Source organism: Notothenia rossii (genome assembly GCF_949606895.1).
Source record: "Notothenia rossii genome assembly, chromosome: 6".
NCBI lineage: Eukaryota > Metazoa > Chordata > Actinopteri > Perciformes > Nototheniidae > Notothenia > Notothenia rossii.
Genome location: NC_136909.1, coordinates 45,128,105 through 45,151,577, shown reverse-complemented (window position 1 = coordinate 45,151,577; position 23,473 = coordinate 45,128,105). Strand labels below are relative to the sequence as shown.

General features: G+C 40.5%; 1 protein-coding gene across 11 annotated transcripts in view; it reads left to right on the top strand.

The window, feature by feature from the left end:
• Positions 1-23,473, top strand: part of LOC307042238 (whirlin-like) — a 366,287-nt gene that overhangs the window by 301,071 nt on the left and 41,743 nt on the right. The window lies entirely within an intron of this gene.

Sequence of the window (23,473 nt, the reverse complement as noted above, 5' to 3'; positions counted from 1 at the left end):
GTCCTTTATATGAGCTGAGGTAAATCAGCCACAATCACTGAATGAGTTATTTGCGCAGGTGCTTGTTGGTTTTCCTCTCGTACCCCTCAAAAGTAATCTATAAAGAGACAATACAAAAGGCCTGCCAGAAGAGCCAGGTCTTGAATTTAAAACAGGTCTTCTTCAGCCATTTTTTAGGCTGCTTCAGAGCATATCTGACATTGGCTCCATCTTTCAGTGATACATGAAACCCCCCTCCCAAGCACATTTATTAAATTACATTTGGCTGAGGCTTTCATCCATGAACCCTCACAGCGCAGGCTGGACGATGCCCTTCTCCCACCATGGGCCACTTTCTTCTGCTGCTACATTTAGGAGGTTTCTACCTTTGAAAAGCAATATGGGCTAAATGGTACGTCAAGTCAGACTTCTGAAGGTCCTTCCAGTTGGTTGTGAAATTTGCAGAGTTTGAAACCTCCTAGGAACAGAAGCTGGTGATCATGTCTGTAATAGCCAATGATCTGTAATAGTGGTCCAGTGCTTCTTGGATTAAGGTCATGTGGAACAGATAAATAAGCTGTTTTAAGGTCTAATCAGACAACTGTTGGTTGGCTGTCTTTTTTTCCACATGCCCTTTGGTTTAGTTTCTCTGACCATTGAGGTGTGTTTTACGAGCCCACCCCGAAGAATCCCACCCTTCTTGATGGATGTAGTGGCTATGCACCAACCATGTTTACAGCAGAGAAAAACATCTCAAGAAAGGAAATATGTATTAACTGGGTGGTTGTGGAGGAATCCTCTTTATTTTTAACTGTAACAGGCCCCGCTATGCAGGGGAGCATTTCAATAATATACATATAAAACAGGAGAAACCTGTTGCTGCTAGTGTAGCAGCTCTAATGGCAGCTCTCTTCTTCTTCCTCTTCTTCTTGGAGTTTTACGGCGGTTGGCATCCAGCATAATGGTACATTACCGCCACCTTTCTGTTCCGGAGAGGATCAGACAATACACATTGGTTTACAATCTAAATCCCTTCACAATGATAATAACATAAATAAATAACACCTCAGATCCTTCGAAAAAAAAACGTACTCCTTAAGTAATATAGCAGTGCCCTAAAGGCCCTGACACACCAAGCCAATTTCGGCTGTCGATAGATTGATGTCTGGCCGTCGATGAGCGTCCTGTCGCCCTACTCAGATTGATGTGTTCCGCACCGTTGTGTCTTTTTGGAAAATAGCTCAAAATAAGGTCAGTGGAAAACGAACCTTTTTGATAAATGCACGTTTTGTTCAGCCTGATAATATCCACATGTCTACTCTACTTTTATAATTTTCTAAATATAAATCTAATCGATAGAAGATAGATAGTGCCACTTCACCACTCTCACCGCCGTTAGAAAGTAGCAAGCAACTGAAGCAAGTGCAATTATGGAGGGTGGAGATTTGGAGTATTTAATCAAAAATAATTGTACTAAACTTCCGCTACAGCAGCAATAACAAATAAAATCTGATGACAGGTGTTTGAGATTTGGAGGATGTTTAAAACCAACCTCGTCTCCGTGTGTCGTTTGGTAAGCTGGGTAAATTCGTAAAAAGGAAGGGATTAAGAAACACCAGAATGCAAGTTAAACAATAATCTTGTTTTAATGATAAAAAGTAACAATACAAATACAAATACAAACACAAAGGAAGTACTTCCTGCTCTTCCTCAAATCTCACGGATCTGGTCAGTTTGAAGAAAAGAAGAGGCTGGTCTAAAGAAAACATAGGCTTATATCCAAAACCCCAGGAGGAGCTATGCGGCTGCCCCCCCCCCCCCCGAGGGGTCCTCCACTTAGAAAAGACAGCAAATCAGCGCGAGCCAGAGGTGACCCTTACATTCGAGATAACAAACCCCTCCTTGCAAGTTTCACATACTTTTGGCATTTTATAAAGATAGTTTTAAGATATAGTTTTTTATAGTTGGATTATACAAATAACACATGTGAGTTACCTTAACCTCAAACAATAATAACAAGAGGAAAACATCAGCTCTGATCTCAAGCAGTTAAAAAGTACAGCACACTCATTTAGCCTGCAGCTCTTCCAGACACTTGAGCTATTGTTCTTTAAGAATATTCCCTGCAGAATCTTTATTTCAAATAAAAGGTTTCACATTGCATATTTCCAGCTTCCTTTACACATACTGCTATTATTAATACAAAGTAATCAACCACACACATATATTTAAAACAAGTAGATTTCCCTGATCATTTGACATGCTGCAAATCTCAGTAAGAATGTCCCCTCTCCCAGCTCTCTTGTCCCTGTCATAAAAGCTGCTTCCATTTCCCATAGAGTAATAAAACATGTTTAAGCTAATTTCTCCACAATGTTTGTAGCCCTCCAGTACCCACATATGAAAGAATAAAAGCAGAGGAATCAAAATAAAACACCAATACAGGAATAGTTGATAAATGATTATACAGTAAGGAATACACACACATATTCTCTATGAAGTGACCCTTGTTATAGGTCCGAATGTCCTGTCCCCTGAAAGTCATGAGTTTTGGTTGATTAACAGAAGTTTAATTGTTCGTGTGGCTTAATGGCTTCCCTGAACTTCCCTTCACCCCAAAGTCAGCTTACTAGGAATGAATACATGTTATTGATAAGCTCAAAAGGACGTTTATCTTTGTTACTGCTGGGTGACCCAAGTCTCAAGGCCTGCAGGATGTGTAGGAGATACACATTAATTCTACAAGACTTTAACTACATTATCTGAAAATGTATCTGGGACTTCCCCTGTTAATTGCAAGGACTATTGATAATTAACAGAGAGACCCTAGGGGCCTCTTCTTGGTATCTGCTAGGCAGAAGTCACTCAATGCAGAAATCACAAGTTTAACACACATTATATATAAGGTGACATTAAAATGAATATACCAGATTGAACTTTCCTGCCATAACACGTTACTTTAATACTTCAAATAACTCAAATAATACTTCAATCCCCCTTTTGGTCTCACCCCCACGAGACCAACACACATACGACATTTGAAACACAACTACTGTCATTCCTTGCCACTGTGTCTGCTCCCCAACAGTATACCTTTGTGAACAGAACACAACTTTCAATGTCAGTGAAGGAACTATCAGAGTGCGAACCTGAGTGCCAGAAAGCAGCATCCTTGCGTGTTGTTGAATCCTCAGGGCCCCCCCCCCCCTCAGCGGAAAACGCCAACAAGGGCAGCTGTTAGGGAGGGGGAGATGCGGCCTTTCCATCAAAGGTGGAACTGATGAATCTGATCAGAGAGAAGTAGACTCCTCTGCTGCCTCGAGAAGTCCCCCAGCCTGCTGACAGCCGCTTCCGAGTCGTCTGCTGTAGGGATGTCCGCGAGGTCCTTCTCCTCCAGTCCGCTGATGCCTGCTTCCAAGTCGTCTGCTGTAGGGATGTCCGCGTTGATGATAGCCAGGTCCGTCCGGATGTCGTCGAGGGTCCTTCCAGGTGATTTCCTCGCCTCACACTGGCTCCAGTAGTACCAGATGTCCCCCTTTGCTCCTCGGCGGACGGCATGAGATGTCCTCTGGGTCACTCAGTGGGGGCCGGAGAACCTGGAGTTGAGCCACGTAGACCTGATGACCTTCAGCCAGACGAACTCCGCTGTGTCGGCCTTCTGCTCCTCGGGTCCCCCTTTTGGCGTCAGGAACCTGTGTGGAGAAATCTGATACCCACCCCTCAAGTCTACGCTCAGGGCTTCTGGGCCCTCAGGTGTTTGACCCACCACTGGTAGGCCGCTTCAGAATTCTAATACTTGGCCTGTGTCAACAAAATAAACCCCAACATTTTCAGGTGAACTAAATAACATATCTCAATAGCTCTGAATTTCTGACAAGCATCTGTGTTATTATAAATGAAATCCTTGAGATCCTATTTAAAATCTAAATATAATATTAACTGCTAATGTCTCTGGTAATGGAACACACTAATGTTATGGATTAAAAACAACTAAAATCATGATACTGACAAAGTGAATAATTTCCTGGTGATACTGCTTCTACCCGTCAGTGCTTAGATATTATCAAGCTGAAAAATGAATACAGAAATCCAACATACTGTCATCAAATGTCTTTCTATTATGAATTTAAATTAAATGTACATCCAAATAATGATCTAAACAGTCTATGGCTTTTACTTCTTTACCAGGCTAGTTACAAGCAGTTGTCTAAATTAAATTCTATCTCAATACATTACTATGTTTTAACTTAGCTGTAATATGTTCTTTCTACATTTCAAACCTCAGTTACTTAATACCTGTCGAAATATTACAAAATGGTTTCATTATCACAGGTCACCTTCTCTGGTATTCTCATTCTGGAATTACCTCTCTCAGTAGCCCCTTGGCCACTGATTCTGCATCTGTGTTACCTGTTATAACTCAATCAATATTAGAAACATGTCAACATTAATCAAACAGTATCTTATCCCCAGATATGGAGCAGGTTAAATCTAAAACTGTTAATCAATGGTCAGATTGAACATCTGAGTTGGGGTGGCAGGTTTCTTCCAGTCCCTAAATGAAAATATCCCACACTCCCCCTTTTTACACATGTACACATGTGTAACACACTTCTGTATGGGAAGAAAACCTTCAGGTAACCAGTGGATACAAGAAAATACCAAACATCATTCACAAAAGTACATACATCATCTTTGACAGTAAACACTCCAAGGAAAATAAGTGTTCATTTCCAGCTGGCAGTCCTAAAAGAAACAGAATCTTTAGATTTTAGTTTGAGTTTTACATTTGCAAACCGCCAACTCCTGTGGGAATTAGAAACGGGTCACATGTGCGTTTTTCCAAATGTGTGGAATTGTAGGAAACCTGTGTTTCCCATGGAGCTCCAAAATAATGTGTTAGTCTAAAAACATGCTCGGTTAGTCATTGTTTTAGAATCATGCAGTTGCACTGATCACATGCAGAAATTCATTCACACTCACACTGTCAGGTTGTAAAGTCAAGTTCGGTCAGCCCCAGAGTCAGTCATTGATAGTGCTTTTCTCAAGTCACACTGTCAGTCAGGGTCAAAGGTCATTTGGTCTCAGTTTCATTGGCCATGTGTCGTGCTCTGCAGAGACTTTGATATTTCAGCAAAGGCCAGTATCCTCTGTCTACAAAAATCAGTCATATATGGAGCGCCATCATTTATCAATTCACGATTACCACCTTAAGTCAGATATCTCTAACTTGTCATCGGGACGGCTGCTTCCCACATTTCCTGCAACTTGGTACAAAACTCACTTCATAATAGTACTACTACTACTGCAATTTATTTACACCTAAGTAGTATTAAAATGTCTAATAAATGTAATTCAGAAACTTGTGTACATAACTATTATCTTAAGTCAAAACATTACTAGGATCTGTGTAGCTCTGCATTTCATAGCTCATTATACTAATTTATCTTCAATTCTGGTCTACTTAAAAACAATGTTAAACTCTTTAGCAGTGTGTGGAACCTTGGGTGTCCGAACATGCAACCATCACCCTTTACTTTATCAAGGATTAAAAACAGTTTCCATCCTAAAGCCCTCCTATGGTAATAACTATGCCACAATGGTGAAATCAATATTGTAACAAATGAGATCACTACTTTATTCATACATGAATAAAAATGTGTTGAAGAATAATTTATTAATATGATGGAAAGATTGAAGAATATGGTTCTACACTGTGCTACTCCAAAACACCCCCTGCTTAAAGTGTAGTGCATACTTCCCTTATGTCTCCCCCTTTAACCCTCAGTCTGTTTTTAGGATGATTTTCTCATTTTACATTAATAGTTTCCTCTTTACTGCTATTTTGAATTTACCAATAGATTAATTCATGGTTAATACCTCTTTTTATCTTTACTTATTTATCAAGTCAATTCAAGTTCTTTAAATGTGGTGTCTTCTATGTGCGTTTTGTGAATAAGTGTGTTTATGTGTAAACTCACTCATTCCCGTTTTCCTTTTCTCCTCCCCTGGTTGTCTCAAGCCGTGACCCCGACCTCCTCACTTCAAATCGACTATGCCAACTCCTCTGATTCTGTCTTCTCTTCAGTCCATCAGCTCTTGAATCCATCCGCTGTAACTGTTTTAGGCAGCCTTTGGCCCAGTCACATCTGCAGCCCACATCATGCCACTGTTCTTGCACTGCTTTGCATTTCATCTCCTCCTTTACAGTCTCTCTGCTGCTTTATGGAGGGCGGATTCTGCTCTCATGTCCCCCACTCTGCTCCTGTGCCTAATCTCGTGGCTCAGCTTCATGCCCTGTCTGAGGGACTGATGAGAGTATTTCTGTATGTCAGCAAGCGGTTTGGTTCTGGATGCCTCAGGTAGAGACGGTTCAGCTCTGGTTCTCTGTCTGTTTGATGGAGAAGGAGGAGTCTCCTGTTGGGTTAGGTCTTTTTTCTGCTTCGAGGGATGGGGTCGTAGCCTTTCTAACTCAGAGGGGGAGTCCCGGTCCCGGGACGCATTATCCATAAGAAATCTAGCACACTGAGATTAAATCAATCCAACCCTTTCCACTCTGTCTCTTTCTAATCATACTATCTGTCTTAGTTGCTAAATGCCATCTAAACAACACCATTAATGTATACTAATGATATTACAAAAACTCCCTCTATAAATAGTTTCATCCATTGTTACATATCTACCCAACCTGACTCTTTCAGGAAACCATTTTCTTCCATAAATTGAAATACCTGTTTCAAGCATCACATATTTCACCCACTACGAAAGAACATCTCCATACTTTCTCCAATATTTTAAATCCCACTGTTACTTAGAACAATAGTAAACCTGCAGAGCACACTGATCAGATCACAGTAATATAATTTGACTCAAGTGTAGGCCTATGTCTACTTTCCATTATACTTATTACTTTTGGTGAATATTTATTTATATTGTCTAAATTCCTTGTCTATGATGTGCAAACAGTTAGAGTATGAACATGTGTTTTTCTCAATGTATTTACACTCAACGGATTCTTGAGTGTACTCATCTCCTAGTGTTGTCGTTCCTAAAAATGTTAAGAAACACAAAACTCCCCATACAACATGTATAGATAAATTGATCTAACAAAATGAACTCTTTTCTAATTCAAAATGTGACAAAAGAACAATAATTTGTCTTTCACAAGATGGTGGTCTAACAGAATGACTCTTGACCTCATGGGGTCAACTAGATTTAGCCATGAGGCGGCTGACTTTAAAATGAACTGGGACAAAGAAACCACATGCATGTGGGTACTTTATAGTTAAGACAAATACCATGAAATTCACAACGCAATGCAACGGTATCAATCCGTTCTCAAAGACTATGTTTAAATAGCAGCAAATCATTGTTTCTTACTTATTTCAATATATCTACTACATCAAATCACACATTGATCTGTTAATTTTCTATGTATTTCACTCCAACTTCAGATCACTAGAGAAAAAGCAAGCAGACACACTCCGGGCTGCTGCTGCTGCTCTCGAGAGGAAAAAGGGTGGGGGGAACTCTCACAGACAAATACTTACACCCCCTTCTCTCTCCCCTGCTGTAGCTCTCAGCCTCCTTAGGAAAATGGGGGCTTCTTTCAACAATTAACACTTCTGCTATCCTTTTATTCAATTTTTCTGCTTGAACCCACTGTCCTCGTAAGCTCTCAACTCACGCTCCTCTCGTTAAAATTCTCCCTTCATTATGACTTCGTATCTATTCATCTGACTTACTGTCTTTGTTACCAGTAAATATTCACAGACTTCATATCTATTGATCTGACTTACTGTCCTTGTTACCAGTAAATATCCACAGAAAAAATTCCCCGTACAGTCTATTCAGCTTTTATTGTCCGATGTTTATTCCAACAAGTTTAGCGAGCCTCTCAGCGCGCTTCAACGCCGTCTTTCAACGATGTGACGCTGACATGGAGTCGTAACCCAGGCTTACAGAACTCTTTATCGTGACGTTTGGCTTTATAGATTCAACCCCACAGAACAAAGGATTAATGAGGTCCGGTCACTTCAAAATTGGTTTCTGAAGTTTGCGTTACTCTCCTTTGGATCACTTATAACATAAATAACTCATCTCCAGCCCCGTCGAGCTGTGGATTTGTTATTTTGATTCAGTCTTCTATGGAGACTTAATACTACCATTTGACTACTCCAGACAGTCTAACTGTGGGGACTCTATACCTCCACTTTTCAAGCCAGGGACTTTAACACCCTTCTGGCTTGCAGGAACTCAATATCCTATTTTAACTGTGGGGACTCTATACCTCCACTTTTCAAGCCCGGGACTTCAATACCCTTCTGGCTTGGAGGAACTCAATATCCTATTCTACAACTAAAACACGTATTTGTATTGTTACCAAAAAACACTGTAAACTTCGTCTGACAACCCTAAAATTTGGAATATGGTCAAATCACAGGTTTCGAATTAAATCGTGTCTGCTCACCTGGTAGCCTATTGTACAGAGCTCTGTTTTTAGTTGTCAGAAGAGGCCGAGATGTTTAGCCCTGGACTATTCCGTCCGCTTGCTGCTGGTGGTCTCTTCCCCGAAAACACCCCACTCAGACACGTCGGCTCACCATTTGTTGGAGATTTGGAGGATGTTTAAAACCAACCTCGTCTCCGCGTGTCGTTTGGTAAGCTGGGTAAATTCGTAAAAAGGAAGGGATTAAGAAACACCAGAATGCAAGTTAAACAATAATCTTGTTTTAATGATAAAAAGTAACAATACAAATACAAATACAAATACAAATACAAATACAAAGGAAGTACTTCCTGCTCTTCCTCCAATCTCACGGATCTGGTCAGTTTGAAGAAAAGTAGAGGCTGGTCTAAAGAAAACATAGGCTTATATCCAAAACCCCAGGAGGAGCTATGCGGCTGCCCCCCCCCCCCCCCCCCCCCCCCCCCCGAGGCTCCTCCACTTAGAAAAAAGACAGCCAATCAGCGCGAGCCAGAGGCGACCCTTACATTCGAAATAACAAACCCCTAAAGATAGTTTTAAGATATAGTTTTTTATAGTTGGATTATACAAATAACACATGTGAGTTACCTTAACCTCAAACAATAATAACAAGAGGAAAACATCAGCTCTGATCTCAAGCAGTTAAAAAGTACAGCACACTCATTTAGCCTGCAGCTCTTCCAGACACTTGAGCTATTGTTCTTTAAGAATATTCCCTGCAGAATCTTTATTTCAAATAAAAGGTTTCACATTGCATATTTCCAGCTTCCTTTACACATACTGCTATTATTAATACAAAGTAATCAACCACACACATATATTTAAAACAAGTAGATTTCCCTGATCATTTGACATGCTGCAAATCTCAGTAAGAATGTCCCCTCCCCCAGCTCTCTCGTCCCTGTCATAAAAGCTGCTTCCATTTCCCATAGAGTAATAAAACATGTTTAAGCTAATTTCTCCACAATGTTTGTAGCCCTCCAGTACCCACATATGAAAGAATAAAAGCAGAGGAATCAAAATAAAACACCAATACAGGAATAGTTGATAAATGATTATACAGTAAGGAATACACACACATATTCTCTATGAAGTGACCCTTGTTATAGGTCCGAATGTCCTGTCCCCTGAAAGTCATGAGTTTTGGTTGATTAACAGAAGTTTAATTGTTCTTGTGGCTTAATGGCTTCCCTGAACTTCCCTTCACCCCAAAGTCAATTCTACAAGACTTTAACTACATTATCTGAAAATGTATCTGGGACTTCCCCTGTTAATTGCAAGGACTATTGATAATTAACAGAGAGACCCTAGGGGCCTCTTCTTGGTATCTGCTAGGCAGAAGTCACTCAATGCAGAAATCACAAGTTTAACACACATTCTATATAAGGTGACATTAAAATGAATATACCAGATTGAACTTTCCTGCCATAACACGTTACTTTAATACTTCAAATAACTCAAATAATACTTCACAGGCCAATGCCCAAACTGGAGCTGTGTACAGCAAGAAAAAAAGGAGCGAATCGGACGTAAAACGTTAAAGGTCTCCTGATTTAGTTTGTGAATGAATGCTTATTAGAGTTTCGGCTGGAGAGTGCGTGCGGACCTCTCGGTTAGATAACAGGCGTGTGTCATCTGTATGATACAAATGTGTGTAAAATGGTACCAGGTGCTGTAATCACTCATCTGGTTACGTTATTACATTGACCACCACACCCCCGACCCAAAAGAAAGGACGTATTATTGGCTTCCCCTCATTTTTTACCCACGCCACGCTACTGCCTGTCGGCAAAATAAATCACTCTGATTGGCTGTTCAGCTTAGCGACTCAGTGCATGAGAAGCGAAACGGAAGTGAGGAAGGCACACACAGACGGCTTTTATTTTTCATTTTTTAATCTCACCTGGACGCAAGAATTTATTTTACATCATGGCGATCTGGAATGAAGAAACCGAATACCAACTCAGTTGCCACGTAATTTGCTGCCACACTTCCTGCATGAGGTTGACAATAGCTTCTTCAAGTATTTAACGGACATGACCCTGGACGATGTGGCTATTTTTATTTTTATTGTAGGCCTATTACTTACTATTTTTATCTTATTGTATTTTAGTCAATTGTTTACATTAAACAGTTCTACATTTGATAATAAACCACTTTTTACCGCTACTGCAAAATACAAAACTTTATTTAGTCCCTTCATACCACAGCCATTAGATATCACAACATTAGAATGAGATTACAATTAGCTATAGGCCTACTACAATAAAAGTCAGAGGATACAGATGTACATGATGATACATAATTTGCCTGTCAGTGTTATGATGTTCTCTATTAATATAATCTTGTATTATAATTACTGATGCATGGAATGTGGTAGCAGCAGTACTTTAAGGTTGCCAGCCACAATGCTTAAATAGTTTATTTCTGCTTCAGAGAGTTGAAGTTTGTATCACGCAGTCTGTCTTCCGGTTGCCTCTTTTGAATGACGAATACACACTACCGCCGCCTGCTGGTAAGGAGAGGTATTGCCACTCATGCATTCGCATTCGTACGTGCTGCTTGGCCATCGGCTGAAGTCTTTGCGGTGTGTTCCAGTGCGAGTGTTGGCCAAGACGCAGGAGACGTAAGGCGACACAACAGTTGTGTTCCTTCAGGACGTGTTCTTTGGTGTCAGCTTGGTGTGTCTGGGCCTTACCCTGTGCTCCCTCGCTCAGTACTCCTTTTAAATTGAGATCCTTCATGCCTAACTCCTTAAAATGATTCCTCAATATCTCTCTCTGTGTGAAATATTTCCTACATCTCAGTGCTACATGTCCTACTGATTCCTCCTCCTGACATTCCTCCCAAAAACTGGTCTGATGTTTTCCTATCAGTTCTAATGTTTTCAACCTATAGTCAACACTGTTTATTGTCTCCTATATCCACTACATACCTTCATAACTTTGACACTCTTTTGAATGTGATGTAGATGCCTCCCTTTTCCCTGTCTGTCCCTCCTATCTTTCTTCCAGATTTCACATTTAACCTCTGCCCTACTTATCAGAGGTGGGAGTAAGTCCTACATGTGCAGGTCATGAGAAAGTCTCAAGTCTTGACCTACATGTATCAAGCAAGTCCCAAGTCACTGCGGTGAGAGTAAAGCAAGTCAAGTCAAGTCATTGTTCAGGTCAAGCAAGTCAAGTCGTCATACAAAATTCTGATGAATAAGCCCAGTTTCCGTATTTAAATCAGTTAAAAGACAGTAGTTATGAAAATGGATTCAACCCACACTATGATCTTCATTACATACACAGTTAATCATTTGAAATCTAATTTAGACCGATGACAATCATATTAGATTCATATTAACTCTAGAACTGCAGACAATATAGCTAGGACTCAATCAAAACCTCTGTTCAAAAAGGCAGAATTCCAGGTAAGAAAATCATATATGGCATTTTCCATTACACATATTTAATTTAAATGTCTGTTAACACTAGAACCGCCAACAGCGTCAGCACATAGATATCATTTTCAAATCATTTAATTTGTTCCTCTTCATAATTTCCTTATAAACTAAGTAGGACGATTTAAAACTCACTTAATTGGGTTAATTTTGAAATTGCTTCAGTTTACAGATCAAAAAGTTCAGATTCATTTTACAACAAATCAAGGAATGATGCAATTCTACAAAAAAATAATTAAAACATTTAAACAAACTACTAAAAGTAGATGAACTACATTATTCATAAGTTTACAGTAACTTATGATAACAACACAGGGGAAATTAACGAGGCATCTCTCTCTCTCTCTCTCTCTCTCTCTCTCTCTCTCTCTCTCTCAGTTCAATTCAATTCAATCCAAAGGGGCTTTATTGGCATGAAAGTTAAATTAAACAATGTTGCCAAAGCATCACAATACAAAATAATTAACAACATTAACATACATTTCAAATATTTACATATTATTGATGATATATATATATATACAGTGATACAATTACATTTCAACACTTGTGTGTGTGTGTGTGTGTGTGTGTGTGTGTGTGTGTGTGTGTGTGTGTGTGTGTGTGTGTGTGTGTGTGTGTGTGTGTGTGTGTGTGTGTGTGTGTGTGTGTGTGTGTGTGTGTGTGTGTGTGTGTGTCTCATTCACTGTCCCTCAGGTTGTGGCATGTGTATACATATTGGGCAGCAAGGTGTGCCTTGTCTCCTTCTCCTAGGAGTACTCTCAGTCTTGAGAGGTCATCAACCTCCTTGAAACCTGGGATTACAGAGTTTACAAACACCGACACACCGAGACACAGAACCACAGAAACACAGAACCACAGAAACACAGAAAACACAGAAACACAGAAACACCGAAAACACTGAAAACACAAAAAACAGGCTTGTGTGCTAGTATGGTTTTTGAATAAAAACATCATTATTTTAAAAAGTCAAATAGTATCAGCCTCCCATCGACTTTTTAAAATAAGGATGTGTTTATTCAAAAACCATTGAAAATGTCTTTATCAATAAGAGTCTGGTCGATCTCAGTAATGAAGTCGCTGAGCCAGAGTCCTTTCATTAACGCGTTGTAATTGTTTCTGAAGAAAAAATCGGGCATGTCATTCAGACAATCGTGTTGCCTCTGGCCGGGGTGACTGACTCGGCATCCGTTGCATATTTCTTCTCTGTACCGATGTATCAACCCCTCCACAATATCAACCAACACTGATTTCACTGTGTCCATAAACAGAGACGTCTTGGCCCCAGGAGCAAAATAAGCAGCAGTAGTACTGCAAGATTCGGGTGTCCAGAATGGTGGTGATGATGGTAGTCCAGGAGTTTGTTCCTGGCTGCAACTCGCGGGGGAGACTTGGTTTTTTTCAGATCCATAGCTAGTTTTCAAACTTTCGTCTTAGTGGGGTCCTTAGTTTTAGATGCTTTGCTGAGTGGAGGGAGGGACTTATTGCGTTGAGTGGGGGGGGTCATCTGTAGAATTGAGAGTTTTTTCACCAGTATAATGTCGCTCGCTGTTTGAGTCTTTTTTTTTTTTAAGTTATTTTTCAACTATCATTTTCAACCAAGCAGCAAGAGGTCAAATTTAAGAATAAGTAATAGTTTGTCACCATTTTACGGGAAATAGTCAGAGCGCAATGTCACATCTTAAAGACAGCTTGAACTGGATAAATGGTTAGTCTTCAAACATACCGTACGTTCTGCATGTTAGTTTATCTGGCCAATTGGTTTAGACCCTACTGCCGAAGACGCATGCTCTCAATGGGGAAGTCACGCTTTGGGAAGAGGTGTTTCATTTCACAGATCCACCTTGATTCTTGTTGTGCTGGCTGAAGGAAGAGGGACGGGGGAGGAAAATTCAGAGGATGAAGAAGCAGAAAAATAACTTGTTTGGTAAAAACGGGCAGCACGTCAGTTTGAAGGAAAAGATGACACCGTGTTTATGCATGACATGCAAAATATCTTGACGCCCTTCAACCACAAAAAAAAAAAAAAGGTACAAGTATATTGTGTTAAAAATATGGCAAAAAGTCGTAATATTGTATAATGTATTGTTTCATCGAAACAGTGTTAAAATCACAAACTTGCCTTTTAGAGTCGCAGTCTTTTACAAAAATTCTGTTTTGTTAAGAGCTACCAAAACATAGTAAACATCGCAATTATTCCCTAAACAAACTGGGAATGGGGACATCGATAACATATTTTAATGTTTAATTTTCTTCAGGGCTACCGTAGTGCACATTGATGAACACTTTAAAACAAAAATAATGCTTACAAGTGTAAATGAGCCGGATTTTAGCTTTGAGCTAATTTCTATCTATAGTCCCGTCACATACAGCATATAAGAACATGACATGTATATATATATATATATATATACAGCAAAAATAAAATACATGATATGCAGAAAGAGCATGAGCAGCATAAAAGCATTTACCACATGGCAGTACAATGTAGCAGCTATGGTATATAAAAGTGCAAGATAAGATAAAAGCGCTACATAAAGTGCAAGAGGAGATACCCCTGTATTAAAGGGGCAAGAGGAGATACCCCTGTGTTAAAGTGCATTTATTTAGCGGTGATTACACGTCTGTTTGTTGCTCAACCATTCTTTAAGTTGACCTTTAAAACTATTGAGAGTGGGACAATCCCGTATCTCAGTTGGGGGGCTATTCCACAATGAGCTGCCTTTAATGGAGAGGACATTTTGTCCAAAGGTGGTCCGTCTGTGCTGGACTTCACAGTCTCCTCTGGTTTCTGACCTAGTGCTGCGTCCAGTGTGTTTTCTGTGGATGAATTCCCCCAAGGGGAGGGGGGCCAGCCCATATAAAATAATATTTTTTAAAAACACATACTTTTAAAAGACATAAAAATGTCAAAAACTCAAGAAATTGTGATTTTCAAGGATGGTACAGTGGTGGTATGACTGTGGCTTTCTCTCAAACACCTGGATAGCTCTCTTGAACAGCTGTTCTATGGGTTTCAGGTGTGTGGCACAAGCAAAGGACCAGTTTGTAAAACAGTATTCAATGTGGGATAGAATCATACAGTGGAGGTATGACTTTGCAGCATTGACAGTTAAGAAAAAGGTCTAATTTGTTTAAAATGTTGCAAGTTGAATTTAATGGTATTGGATACTTTCTGGATATGTTTCTTAAAAAGTCAAGTGCAAGTCCAATATGACACTCTCTGTTCAAGATACTTGCACTGGGAGACTAGTTCTATTTCTGCTGCATTTAAAAAATACATTGGATCCTTCGATCCTTAAAACTAGAACACTGATGGCTGGCTTACGCTACAAACTTCATCACCTTTTAACAAGAGAGTAAGTATATAAAACGTTATTTTGTATATTTTACACATCAGCAGTAACAGAGAGAGATGGCAGGACACTGTTTTTTAGAGAGAACCCCTCCCCCCTGCGTCAGCAAACGGCTTGCGCGGTAATACCATCGCCCAGATGGTCCGCTTTTAGTTTCCCAGACGGTGCTTGTCAGGACTCTTTTCACTTCTGGCGGCGGGGGGATATTTCCTTCTTCTTCCTCCACATTGAGGGGTAACGGTGAAAACTCTTCTCTGATCTCGCTTTTTGTTTGCGTTTCTTTGCTTTTTGTTGCAAATATCTTGTACACCGCTGGTTTCACAGTATTTTCTTGATGCACTACTTCTTCCGATACAATGGTTGCGTGGAGATCTCTGGAAGACACCAGAGTTAACACAGCCCAATCTGTTGAGGTCAACGTCGCTTTAACACTGTGGGGTCCATACGTTTCTCCATTATTCAGATTGTAGAAATGCAGTTCATTCGCCATATAGTTGAATACGTATCCCCAAACATGTTCATTTTCCAGAAGCCATTTCTCTTCAAGATCTTCGACCGGAGGTGTTTGAACCCGGCACAGATACTGCATCCGTTTCTTGATTGGCGCTCCGGACGGATGGCGGTAAGTTGTCAAAGGCGTCTCGCTGATTAAACCCATATCGAGGCGTCTCTTGGCCATTTTTCCTTTTTGGAAAGATGAATTGATGATTGGAAATGACTGGCTTTTTATCTGCAAGGGTTTTTCTTTTTTTTTTTTATCTCACTCCACCCCCTCGGTCTTCTGACATCACATAATTGGGGCGGGCCCTTCTGTCACTTTTATGCATGCTAATGAGATGGAAGCGGCATTTTGTTTTAATAGACTTGGGGCGGGCCCACCTGTCACTTTTTATGCATACTAATGTGATTGAAACATTTTTTATGATACACCATAAGGCGCAACAGTGGGGGCTTTTAACACCTGTGAATACACATCAACCCCCTCCTATCGACGGATCTCACACCTACTTGGGATATCACACCTACTTGAGATCTCACACCTCGATCAAAGGGTAGGCGGGACTTAGCTCATTTGCATAATGGGGGGAGGTGTGACCTGTCACTTATTTATGCATACTAATGAGACGAAAGCAGAATGAATAGTACTACTGATATTCACTTGTTTCATTGATTTCAAAAAAGCTTTCGACTCTATTTAGCACGAAGGGCTCTATTATATACTTCTACATTGTGGTGTAGGGAGCAAAATGTACGATCTGGTTAAATCAATGTATTTAGGGAATAAGTGTGCTGTTAAAATTGGAGACAAACAAACTGAATTCTTCACCCAGAGAAGAGGTGTTCGTCAGGGTTGCAATTTAAGTCCCACTTTATTTAATATATATATAAATGAACTTGCTGTTCAGTTGGATCACTGTGCTGCTCCTGGCCTCTCCCTCCTAGAGAGAGAGGTGAAGTGTCTGCTTTATGCTGATGACCTTGTTCTGCTGTCTCCTACTGAACAAGGACTACAACAACAGCTGGACATAGTAGACCAGTACTGTAAGGACTGGGCCCTGGCAGTCAATATGAAGAAAACTAATGTCATGGTTTGTTTGGTGTACATGTTTGTTAACTAAAGTGTGAAGGGTATATACATGGTCGGTGGTGCGGTGTTTTGGAAGGAAGCCAATTTGATTTTTACTCCAGATGGATTGTTGGTTAAGGAAATCTTTTATTCTTTTATTTAGAATACTACAGAATAATTTCCCCAGACAGCTGCTGACACAGATGCCACGGTAGTTATTAGGGTCTGATTTGTCTCCACTCTTATGAATGGGGGAAATGAGCCCTTTGCACCAGATGTCAGGAAAACATCCTGACTGCAATATGATATTGAACAGCTTTAACACTGTACCCTGCATCTCTGCGGTGCTGCATTTGAGCATTTCATTTTTAATGTTGTCTGGGCCACAAGCTTTCCTTGGCCGGAGAGATTGTGTCTGTGTGGTCAATTCTTCCCAAGTCATTGGGAAATCAAGGGGGTTTTTGTTGTCTTTAATAGTTTCTTCTAACGTTTGGAGTTTCTCTTTTGTAATACATTGATTTGAATTCATTAGATTTATTGGTATGTCTTTGTACAAACTTTCAAAATGTTTTCTCCAGATGTCACCGTTTTGGATGGGTAATGCTTGTGGTTGTTTTGTGTTGAAGTTGCTCCACAGATCCCAGAATTGATTTTGATCAATGGCTTTCTCAATATCCCCAAGTTTCATGTGGATATCATTTTGTTTTTTGTTACTTATTGTACATTTATATTTGTTTAAAACGTCATTGTATCTAATGCGTAAGGCTGGGTTGTTTGGTTGCCGATGTTTTTCATTTGCTATTTTTCTCAAGTCTTTTCTGATGGTCTTGCATTCCTGGTCAAACCATTTGTCAGCGTTTTGCCTTTTAACAGGCTTCCGCTTTTGTTTTACAAGGTCAGCTTTAATAGCTGCGTTGTGAAATATCATATTGATATAATCAATGGCCATGTTTACACCATCTTTGGTAGGAACATATTGACTTTGGTCAAATAGTGACATGTCATTCATCAGATCAGGTGAGTTCAAGGCCATGGTGAATTTGTCTCCACTGTCTGGGGCCCATCTGGAAGTAGGATTTAATGTATACAGCTTACTGGGTTCCCTTGTTGTGTCACTCATTGGACCTGAGACTTTAAAGAACACATTGATTTGGTTGTGGTCTGAAAAGGGGGATTGCTGTCTGACAGTGAATGCACTGATAGTGGAGGGGTCCATGTCAGTGATTGCATAGTCTACTACACTAGACCCTAGAGCTGAGGAGTATGTGAATCTCCCTAAAAAGTCCCCTCTGAACCTCCCGTTCACTATGTACAGGCCTAAGGCCCGACAGAGATGCACTATCTCTTTGCCATTCTGATGGATTTCAGAGTCAAGGCTGTTCCGATGGCTGACGGTTGGTGTGGTAAACAGGGGGGGCTCACCAAATACATGGTGGCTGCCCTGTGGGTCTATGACATCAGGTTCAATTCCTGTTCGTCCGTTCAGATCTCCAGTTAGAAGCACATTTCCCTGGGCCTGAACATAGGCTATTTCTGAATGGAGAGTTTCAAAAATGTCTTCTTCAAAATAAGGAGAATCTACTGGGGGTATATAAATAACACACACGTATAGATTCCTCTCAGTTATGCCCAGGGTTTGATCTAACCTTAGCCAAATGTGTGATTTACCTTGTTTTACTACTGAGATCTGATGGCAGAGATCTCCTTTATACCACACCAAGATCCCCCCCGATGTTCTGCCCTTGCGTATGTTTTTTAATTTTATAGAGGGCACCATTACTTCATTATAACCTGGAGGACAGTGAGTGAGCAGATCATTTTTACACCATGTTTCTGTTAATATAATTAGATCAACATCTTTGATAGATTCTAAGAACTCTGGATTCTCACTCTTAACCTCAAAGGTTCTCTCTCTCTCTCTCTCTCTGATTGTGAGTGGACCGGTGAGTATAGCGGAGAGCGATCGTTTAAAGTTTACAACTTTTCAAACCATTCTTAACAATTCACTTGTCTCTGGGTGATAGTTTATGTCTTTGTGCATCACTTCACCGACTTTGGTGTTTTTTGGTGGTGTTGTTTGGTTGCACTGGTGAATTGTTTGTGTAATTGTTTGTCTAGCGGCTGCAGCTGCAGTCACGCCGCCCGGTGTTCCGGATTAACTTGTTTCCCGATCAACTTGTTTCCCGATCAACTCGTTTCAGTGGGGTGCGTGGCTTTCGACTGAAATACACATTTTGATCGCTTTCTTCTGTCGTTTACATACATCTTTCGGTATATTTGGCTTCTTAGGAACACGGTGATGCACATCCAGTACCAATGTGTGAGGTTGTGATTACGATGGCGATATCCGGACGCGAACAGCGAGGACTACAACAAGACAAACGAGTTGCTCGAATACATCATTTAAACCGGCTATTGTTGCCAGACTTATTACGGAATATCGTTGTTAATGTCCAAGTCCATCTGTGTATACCTTCAGACAGCCTCCAAGTGAAGCACACGGTGTTTACTCACAGTTTGAAAGCAGCGTGGAGAAGTCTTCATCTGTGTTAAACTGTGATCCTCCGAGGGAACTGGGACCCGCCCACGTTAAAATGTGACCCGCCCAGGTTAAATTGTGTTACGATTTCTGTGGCTATCTACCAGCGATCATGTTTAATATGAAAGACTACCCACACATGTATCCCTTATAAAAACGGTATTGTGCAGCACTCATCCAGATAACATGTGACTGTTACCTCGTTTTGCAAAGATAGCAGCAGAAATGATATTGGGGATATTTATATATCCCCAATATATATTATTATAGAGATAGATAGAGGCAAAATATTATATTGTACAGCATAATGTTGCATGGCAAATATCACGAAACACATGGCCTGATTTGCATATTTGAAGTTAATGTTTGCACTAGAACACATTTATATGTAAAATTAACACTTATCACAACATAATGTGGGCTCGCAGGCTGATAAACTAGGATATCTGATCTCTGTGGGTCTTAATCAGGCTTGATACAGACCTCAGTCAGTATACTATTTCTAAGCAAATGTCTACTATAATATGTTTATTATATGGCTTAAAGTGTACATACATTCGCTCACATTATAAATGATTATTACGGAATATCGTTGTTAATGTCCAAGTCCATCTGTGTATACCTTCAGACAGCCTCCAAGTGAAGCACACTGTGTTTACTTTGTGGATATTTAGACTTTAAAATGCTGCTTGGTCATGAATGTTGGTGTCGGCAAACAATATTACGAATCCTCTATTCAAACATAATATTCAATGTGCATCGACATGAAAAAAACAAAAAAGTTCATGCTGGACTCAAACCCGAGTCCCAACAGAAAAAATCAATCATGCCCTGCGCATTATGAGTGCGCCACGAATAATCACATCCTAACAAATCACCACAGCTCATTTTGTTACATTAACATCGTCAACAAGTTCTTGAAAAATGCAACCCGACCATCATTTATAATGTGAGCGAATGTATGTACACTTTAAGCCATATAATAAACATATTATAGTAGACATTTGCTTAGAAATAGTATACTGACTGAGGTCTGTATCAAGCCTCATTAAGACCCACAGAGATCAGATATCCTAGTTTATCAGCCTGCGAGCCCACATTATGTTGTGATAAGTGTTAATTTTACATATAAATGTGTTCTAGTGCAAACATTAACTTCAAATATGCAAATCAGGCCATGTGTTTCGTGATATTTGCCATGCAACATTATGCTGTACAATATAATATTTTGCCTCTATCTATCTCTATAATAATATATATTGGGGATATATACAGGACTGTCTCAGAAAATTAGAATATTGTGATAAAGTTCTTTATTTTCTGTAATGCAATTAAAAAAACAAAAATGTCATACATTCTGGATTCATTACAAATCAACTGAAATATTGCAAGCCTTTTATTATTTTAATATTGCTGATTATGGCATACAGCTTAAGAAAACTCAAATATCCTATCTCTAAATATTAGAATATCATGAAAAAGTATACTAGTAGGGTGTTCAACGAATCACTTGAATCGTCTAATTAACTCGAAACACCTGCAAGGGTTTCCTGAGCCTTGAAAAACACTCAGCTTGGTTCAGTAAACTAAATCACAAGTATGGGGAAGACTGCTGATCTGACTGCTGTCCAGAGGACCGTCATTGACACCCTCCATCAGGAGGGTAAGACACAAAAAGAAATTTCTCAAAGAGCAAGCTGTTCACAGAGTGCAGTTTCAAAGCACATCCACAAAAAGTCTGTTGGAAGGGGGAAATGTGGCAGGAAACGCTGCACAACCAAGAGAGATGACCGCAGCCTTAACAGCATTGTGAAGAAGAGTCGCTTCCAGAATTTGGGGGAGCTTCAAAGACAGTGGACTGAAGCTGGAGTCCAGGTATCAAAAGTCACTGTTCACAGACGTGTCCGGGAAATGGGCTACAATAGCCGTATTCCCATGGTCAAGCCACTTCTGAACTCAAGACAACGGAAGAGGCGTCTGACTTGGGCTAAGGAAAAGAAGCACTGGACAGTTGCACAGTGGTCCAAAGTCCTCTTTTCAGACGAAAGCAAGTTTTGTATTTCATTTGGAAGTCAAGGCGCCAGAGTCTGGAGAAAGGCTGGAGAGGAGCAAAATCCAAGTTGCTTGAAATCCAGTGTGAAGTTCCCACAGTCAGCGATGGTTTGGGGAGCCATGTCAGCTGCTGGTGTTGGTCCACTGTGTTTCATCAAGCCCAGAGTAAATGCAGCTGTGTACCAAGATATTTTAGAGCACTACATGCTTCCGTCTGCTGAAAAGCTCTATGGAGATGAGGAATTCATTTTCCAGCATGATCTGGCACCTGCCCACAGTGCCAAAACCACCAGTAACTGGTGTACTGACCAGTTACTGGCATTACTGTCCTCGATTGGCCTGCAAATTCCCCTGACCTGAACCCCATAGAGAATATGTGGGGTATTGTGAAGAAGAAGCTGAAAGACACCAGACCCAACAATGCTAATGAGCTAAAGGCCACTATTGAAGCATCCTGGGCATCCATAACACCTCAGCAATGCCACAGGCTGATTGCCTCCATGCCACGCCGCATTGATGCAGTAATCCGTGCAAAAGGATTCCCAACCAAGTACTGAGTGCATTAATGGACATTTTCAAATGTTTGATTGTGTTTTGCTGTTATAAATCTTTTTTTTTTACTTGGTCTGAGGAACTATTCTAATTTTTTGAGATAGGATTTTTGAGTTTTCTTAAGCTGTATGCCATAATCAGCAATATTAAAATAATAAAAGGCTTGCAATATTTCAGTTGATTTGTAATGACTCCAGAATGTATGACATTTTTGTTTTTTTTAAATTGCATTACAGAAAATAAAGAACTTTATCACAATATTCTAATTTTCTGAGACAGTCCTGTAAATATCCCCAATGACATTTCTGCTGCTATCTTTGCAAAACGAGGTAACAGTCACATGTTATCTGGATGAGTGCTGCACAATACCGTTTTTATAAGGGATACATGTGTGGGTAGTCTTTCATATTAAACATGATCGCTGGTAGATAGCCACAGAAATCGTAACACAATTTAACCTGGGCGGGTCACATTTTAACGTGGGCGGGTCCCAGTTCCCTCGGAGGATCACAGTTTAACAAAGATGAAGACTTCTCCACGCTGCTTTCAAACTGTGAGTAAACACCGTGTGCTTCACTTGGAGGCTGTCTGAAGGTATACACAGATGGACTTGGACATTAACAACGATATTCCGTAATAAGTCTGGCAACAATAGCCGGTTTAAATGATTTATTAGAGCAACTCGTTTGTCTTGTTGTAGTCCTCGCTGTTCGCGTCCGGATATCGCCATCGTAATCACAACCTCACACACTGGTACTGGATGTGCATCAACGTGTTCCTAAGAAGCCAAATATACCAAAAGATGTATGTAAACGACAGAAGACAGCGATCGAAATGTGTATTTCAGTCGAAAGCCACGCACCCCACTGAAACGAGTTGATCGGGAAAAAGTTGATCGGGAAACAAGTTAATCCGGAACACCGGCATGGCGTTCCGTGGCAGCTGCGCTGGGTTAGAGAAGCTGACTCGCCAACATGCCATCAAGCTCTCTCCACCTGTCGGTGTGTTGGTGGAGGAGTGTGGTCTGACTGTGGGTGCTGTGGTGGGATATGGCAGAGTTAAATCTGCCTCCCGCATCAACAGTGCAGTGGTTATTTTTTTAGACTGCACGGAGAAAGCTAACCAGCTGGTGGAGAGCGGGCTAGTGATTAAAGGGACGCTGTTACCCGTGCTACCCCTTGTCACTCCAGCTAAAAAAGTCATCATCTCTAATGTACCCCCGTTTCTGAGAAACGAGTTGTTGGAGAGAGAGCTGGCTCGACACGGGCAGCTTGCGTCTCCCATTAAGTTGATCCTCCTGGGCTGTAAATCCCCGCACCTCAAGCACGTTGTGTCGTTTAGGAGACAGGTGCTTATGGTAAGAAGGATGAAGGGGAACCTAATCTGGCTCTCAAGTTTAAAATTGATGATTTTGTGTATACTGTCCATGTTACGTCTGACATTTGGAGATCTTATGGTTGTGGAGCAGCAGGACACCTGATCCGCGCGTGCC